Raw genomic sequence first — 6,000 nt, 5'->3', positions numbered from 1 at the left:
TTGCATATTTATGGTCCCTAATTGGTAACTGAGTATTTATCAACTGCGTACTGCATGCTTATCCCTAAGATGCCTGCTTTGGGTTGGGGAGCCTTAAAAGAGAAATATATGCTCCTTTGGGGTGCTAGTCTCTTCTGGGGTCTTCAGTCAGATGAACAAGTGATATGTATTGAACCATCTTTGTGTGCAAAATGCTTGCATGGAAATCCACGCATCTGAAAATGGACACATTGTGAGAATTATCAGGGTCAGTTAAAGGGGACAGAAATACAAATGACGGCGTTCCGGGATTCTTCCGTACACTACCCAGCCAGAAGAACAGAAGGAGAGCACTTTGATTTCATTCAGTAACTCACCAAATATATGTGGAACACCTTACCCAGTGCTAGGCCCTAGGAGGGAATTTTGCAAAAATTCACAGTCCTTTATCTCAAAGCTGATGGCACAGGGAAGACTCTAACTTGTTTTCTTTTTCAATGCAAGTCACAGAATGGAAGAGAGGCAAAATCCAGGAGGGGTGAGGAAATTTGGCTCTGGGGGGAAAAGAGATAGAAAGGCTCATTCTGCTAAAAGTAGAGCATCCTGGAAGGTCTTACCTGCTTGTGGAAGGTCTTCGTCCTCAGTAGGTTGAGGAAGTAGGGGAGAGAGCCACTCCTCTGGACTCATTTCTGACCCTCAGGGTTGAAAAAAGAAATGATGGTGTATTGGGGTTCTCCAAAGAAACAGAACCAATAGGATATGTGGTGATACACAGAGGAGACTTATTACGCGAACTGGCTTATATGGAGGCTGAGATATGCCATGATACGCTGTTGCAAGATACAGAACGGGAAAGCTGGTGGCATAATTCAGTCTGAGGCCAAAGGAGGTTAGGCCTATGTAAATCCCAGAGTCCAAGGACCAAGAACCATGAACTCCGATTCCGATGTCCAAGGGCAGGAGAGATGGATGTTGAAGCTCAAGAAGGAAAAGAAAGAATTTGCCCTTCCCTCACTTTTGTTCTATTCTGGCCCTCAATGGATTGGGTGATGCCAGCCCCCATTGGTGAGGATGTGCCTTTTTTACCCAGTCTCCGGAGTCAAATGCTAACCTCTTCTGGAAACACCCAGAAACATACCCAGAAATACTGTTTGTCAGCTATCTGGGCATCCCTTAGCCCAGTTAAATCAACACATACAAAGAACCCTCACAGATGGGTTCACACTGTTGCAGCCTCCATCTGGAATGATTTCCTTCTCTCCACTTCCTGCCACGCCCACATATCCTAGACTTTAACCTTTGGACTCCTTCCCACTGCATTCCTAGGGCCAGACCACTTTTCTGCCTTCTGCATCCCTCCTCAGTTAAATTTGAGTTTCTCCCTTTGTATGTAGCCATCAGTTATGCGGAGTCATGCAGCCCCAGGGAACCTCCCCCCACCCCCCACCCCTGCAGGTCTGGGAAGGCAGGACTTCCTCAGAGGCAGGACCCACCCAATCAGGAGGAAGGGACGAGCAGCAGCTTTTAAGGAAATTTAAGTGGTGGCAACACTGGGAGCTCAGGGCTAAACTCAGATTATAAGAGGACAATGAATGAGAAACACCAAAGGATAAGCGATAAGAATGGACAGTTGCGGGTATGTTTACAAATGAAACGAATACGTGTAAGACAGCATAGTGACTAGAACACGGTAAGTATACAAGAAATGTTAGGTGGTATTATTATCATCATCATCATCGAATACCAGAATGATGAGGGCTTGTGATAAGATGTAACAAAGGCAGCCTTTAAAAGCTCATTTTTTTTTTCTCCTGAGCAACAGTAACAGGGAGATGTTCAAGGCAGATGACGCGATATTAATAAAAGACTGGGAAAGAGCTAAAGCCTCCTTTCTCTCTATTTTCTTACATTTCCTTTGTTAAAGGGAATAATCCTCAAGCTGGAAAGGTTAACAAACATGATTATGGAGTAGCTGAGATCCAAGACAGGTGACGCAGTGCTCAAGGAGAGCCCTGTTGCTTTACATGGGCTCAGCTTTCCTGATTCCAACTAAATATATCTGAGAACTTTCTGGTGTGACTGCAGAACCCTCACTGATAAATATTGAGAAACCAGGAAGGTGCAAGGGGTGGGTGGAAATTGGAAATAGGAAAATGTTGCCCACATTTGAAAAAGAAAGTGGATTCCAGAAATGAGATTGGCATGTCTGACGTTGACCTGTAGTCAGCTCTGTTTTGAGCCCTCAGAGAAGATGGCAGGTGTTACTTGTGGCCAACGTACTCAGTAAGGGTAAATGGTCAAATTGACCTCATTGCACTGTTGATCGATTGGTACGTGAAGACGCTGCTATGCACATTGTATACTTATTCTTGGCGGAGCAACTGACAGAATCTTTGAGGATTCATGGTGTGCAAGATGAAGAAATAAGGTTTAACAGATTTAAATATAAGGCACAGAAAGGTTGGTATTTTAACCATTGTCACACAGCTGACCTTTAGTGGAGCGAGGATTTGAACTCAGAGAACTTAACTCCAGGATTCAAACTATTAGCCATATCACCGGGCTGGCATCTGATCATTGGGCTCACCCCTGGCCCTTACATTTTAAGAAAGATGCTGACAGATCAAAGCAAGTATGGCAGAGAGCTACCAGATTGGGAGAGGCTAGAAATCTTACATATGAAAAATCCGGGGGTTTCCGTATGGGATAAAAAATGAACTTGGGGGGTAGAGTGCATGAGTGGCTCAGTCAGTTGAGCGTCCAACTCTTAATTTCAGTTCAGGTCATGGTCCCAGGGTTGTGGGATCAAGCCCCGTGTCAGACTCTATGATGAGCCTGGAGCCTGCTTAAGATCCTTTCTCTCTCTCTGCCCCTCACCACCGCCCCCCCCCCGACATAACTCTCTAAAATCCCAAAAAACAAAACAAAAATAAAAATAACTTGGGGGAAATGCAACGTCTGCCCTCAAACACTCAAAGAAATGTCACATGCCAAAGCAAAGAGATTTATTCTGCACAGAAGGATAAGGGCAAGAGACGGATTTCAATTTTCTGAAGATTAGAGAGTTATCCCAAACTGGAATCAGCTGCTTTAAGGTACTGAGCTCCCTGGCACCAAAAGCATGCAAGCAGAGGCTGGACAGCTTGTCAGCCAGGCTTCCTACTGAGATGATACTCTCCCTCTTCTCAAGGTGCCTACAGCACTGCCAAGATATACTAACTCAGCACCCTTGTTGCCATTGGTTTCATGATTGTAAATTTCACACAGCTTTCTTGAGGTAATTTACCTACTATCCAATTCACCCATTGTGAGAAAGCAATTTGAAGGTTCTTAATAAATGTATACAGTGGTGCAGCCATCAGCACAATCCAGTTTTAGAACAGATTGTAGTTTTTGATTCCCAAAGAACATAAGCGTCCAAGGTAGGTCGAGGTGTCCCTTGGCTGCAGCCTCCACTGGCCTAATAACGCAGCCCACGTCCCCATGCCCTGGCTCTTCCCCTCCATCCACCACTCATTCTTTCCTGTCAGCTGCCCCTGCTGTTGTGAGCCTGGGCCCTGGACCCTCCCCAGCTGTCTCCACTGTCACTTTTGCTTCCTTCTCTCGCCACGTGCCAGTGTCTGGTCTTCAGCACAGAGTCTGAGGTGGCAGTGTGTTCTGGAAGAATCTCAACCCTGGTGCCCCAGATCTACATTTGAATCATGGCCATGTGGCCTCACAAAGTTACTTTATCCTCTTGAACCCTGGCTTCTCCCTTTGCAAAGTAGATGTAATACATGTGCCTTGCTGGGTGTGAAGAGCAGAGCTGATGTATGTCAAGTGCCTACAATGGTATTATGCTCAATAAATGGCAGTGATTACTGCTTTGCGATTATGATTACCGCTTCTAATCCTGCTGCCACCTTTATTATCATTGGCACTCACAAGTGTTCTGCTCTGGGTGTCCATTTGCCTTTCTCTTCCAGGCACATCCCTAACTGCAGGCCGTTTCCTAGGTTACTCCTGACGTCCCGGGAAGAAGACGGATGCTGCCAGCACCTGGAACCCCCGAGGCCCACCTCTGCCAGCGCTGCGTGTAGGTCAGTGGGATGAAGCAGCAGCACCACCTAGTGGCGATGAGCAGCAGCAAGTTATTTACTGGTCAAATTAGTAGCTAGTCTGACTAGACACTTTGGAGCCTTAAAGGTCAGTGGTCCATCCAATGCTTGTGTGTGAGTCTTGGGTGTGCACAGAACCCTCCTTCTCATGGCCATGCGTTAAAATAAAAGAAGACGATTAAAAAAAAAATAAAAATAAAAAGAGAAGAAAATTTCATAGCATGGTGCTCCTAGAGACCACAAGGTGTGACAAGCCAGTTTAAAAAGCATCCCCAGCAGGGGCGTCTGGGTGGCTCAATCGGTTGAGCGTCCGACTTCGGCTCATGATCTCGCAGTTCATGAGTTTGAGCCACACGTCGGGCTCTGTGCTGACAGCTCAGAGCCTGGAGCCTGCTTTGGATCTGCCCCTCTCCTGCCCACGCTGTCTCTCTCTCAAATATAAACAAACATTTTTAAAAAATTAAAAAAAAAAAGCATCCCCACCAAATCTACAGACAGAAAGATCAGTGCCAGTGGTTAGTGGTTGCTTAGGATTGGGGTGGGGGGGAGGGAGGATGGGGAGCAAATGCTAAAGGGCATAGGGTTTCTTTTCAGGATGACAAAGATGTCCTAAAATTACAATAATGGTCACACAGATCTGAGTATACTGAAAACCACTGACTGTATGCTTTTAAATGGGTGAACTGTAGAGTATGTGAATTATGTCTCAATAAAGCTGCTACCAAAAAAGGTGAGAAGAATATCGAAACTTTCAAAGGGAAAAAAAAAATTCATCTCCACAGCGTATCATCAGATTTGTGTGTACTATCTGACGACCTCCATCAGACCTGCGGACAAAGGACTCAGGTCACTTCATGGTGTCCTACTTCACTTGAAACCTACCTCAACAGGAGTGTAAACTCTCCGGTGCTGAGCAACTCACATGGAAACATTCCCAGTCCTGTTAAGGCATTATATGCCTTATTATAGGCATTATATGCCTATATTATATTATAGATCTGATTATATGACCCACTATATATGAAATTGACTCACAGAATCCCCATATTACCCCATATTCTTGGTATCCACACAGAGCTGTATCCCAGAGGTCAGGCTTCTAGGTAAGGAAATGCAGAGTCATTGGCTGAGTAGCCCAACCAAATCCAGCCAGGAAGTGGGCAGAGCTTTAATTTCAGCCTCAGACTTGGATTCAAGGTTCAGAGCCCTTACCATTCCATAGGGTGACCACACAACCCATTTTTTGCCCTGTGTCCCGCATAATTATTGGTAGCATTCCATTCCCTCTCAAGATAACACATTCCATGGTTCCTATGGGGCAGTCCTTCCCCTGGGGTTCTGCCTCATCTGTGCCTCAGATCTATGTCTCTGGACGGATGCTGTGGTCAGGCCAACAGCACCTCAGCACTTCCTAAAGCACCCACCAGCCCCAGGCCCCTCACCTGCCCGGAACAGGCAAATCCAAAGAAACAGAAAATAGATTAGTGGTTGCCACAGGCCTGGGGGAAGGGAGGAATGGGGAGTGGATGCTACTGGATCCAGAGTTTCTTTGGGGGGCTTGTCTAAAATCAGTCGTTGTGGTTGCATATACTAAAAACCACAGAATGAACCAAAAAAAGGAAGAGAAACAGGTGAGGATAGGACACAGCAACATGCTTGGTAATCAAGGACCCCAGCTGGTCTCGTGAACATTCTCCATGGTTAGAAAAGGACCAAGCATCCAGCAGGAATAGAAGGTAAAGAGAGCAAGAGAGAGATTTATACAGCCCCCACACACGATCCCACTTCCCTTCTCCTACAAATAACGCTCATCGGTTTGTGGCCACCAGCACTGTTGTTCACACTTAGACATGAAGATACTCCCCGGGAAACACCAGAGCAAGGTATACAAAGGTCTGAGACACTGAATCCGCACAACCTTACT

The sequence above is a fragment of the Acinonyx jubatus genome, chromosome E1 (assembly GCF_027475565.1).
Source record: "Acinonyx jubatus isolate Ajub_Pintada_27869175 chromosome E1, VMU_Ajub_asm_v1.0, whole genome shotgun sequence".
NCBI classification, from domain to species: domain Eukaryota; kingdom Metazoa; phylum Chordata; class Mammalia; order Carnivora; family Felidae; genus Acinonyx; species Acinonyx jubatus.
The sequence above is the reverse complement of the archived record's forward strand: the minus strand, read 5'-3'. Positions refer to the sequence as shown.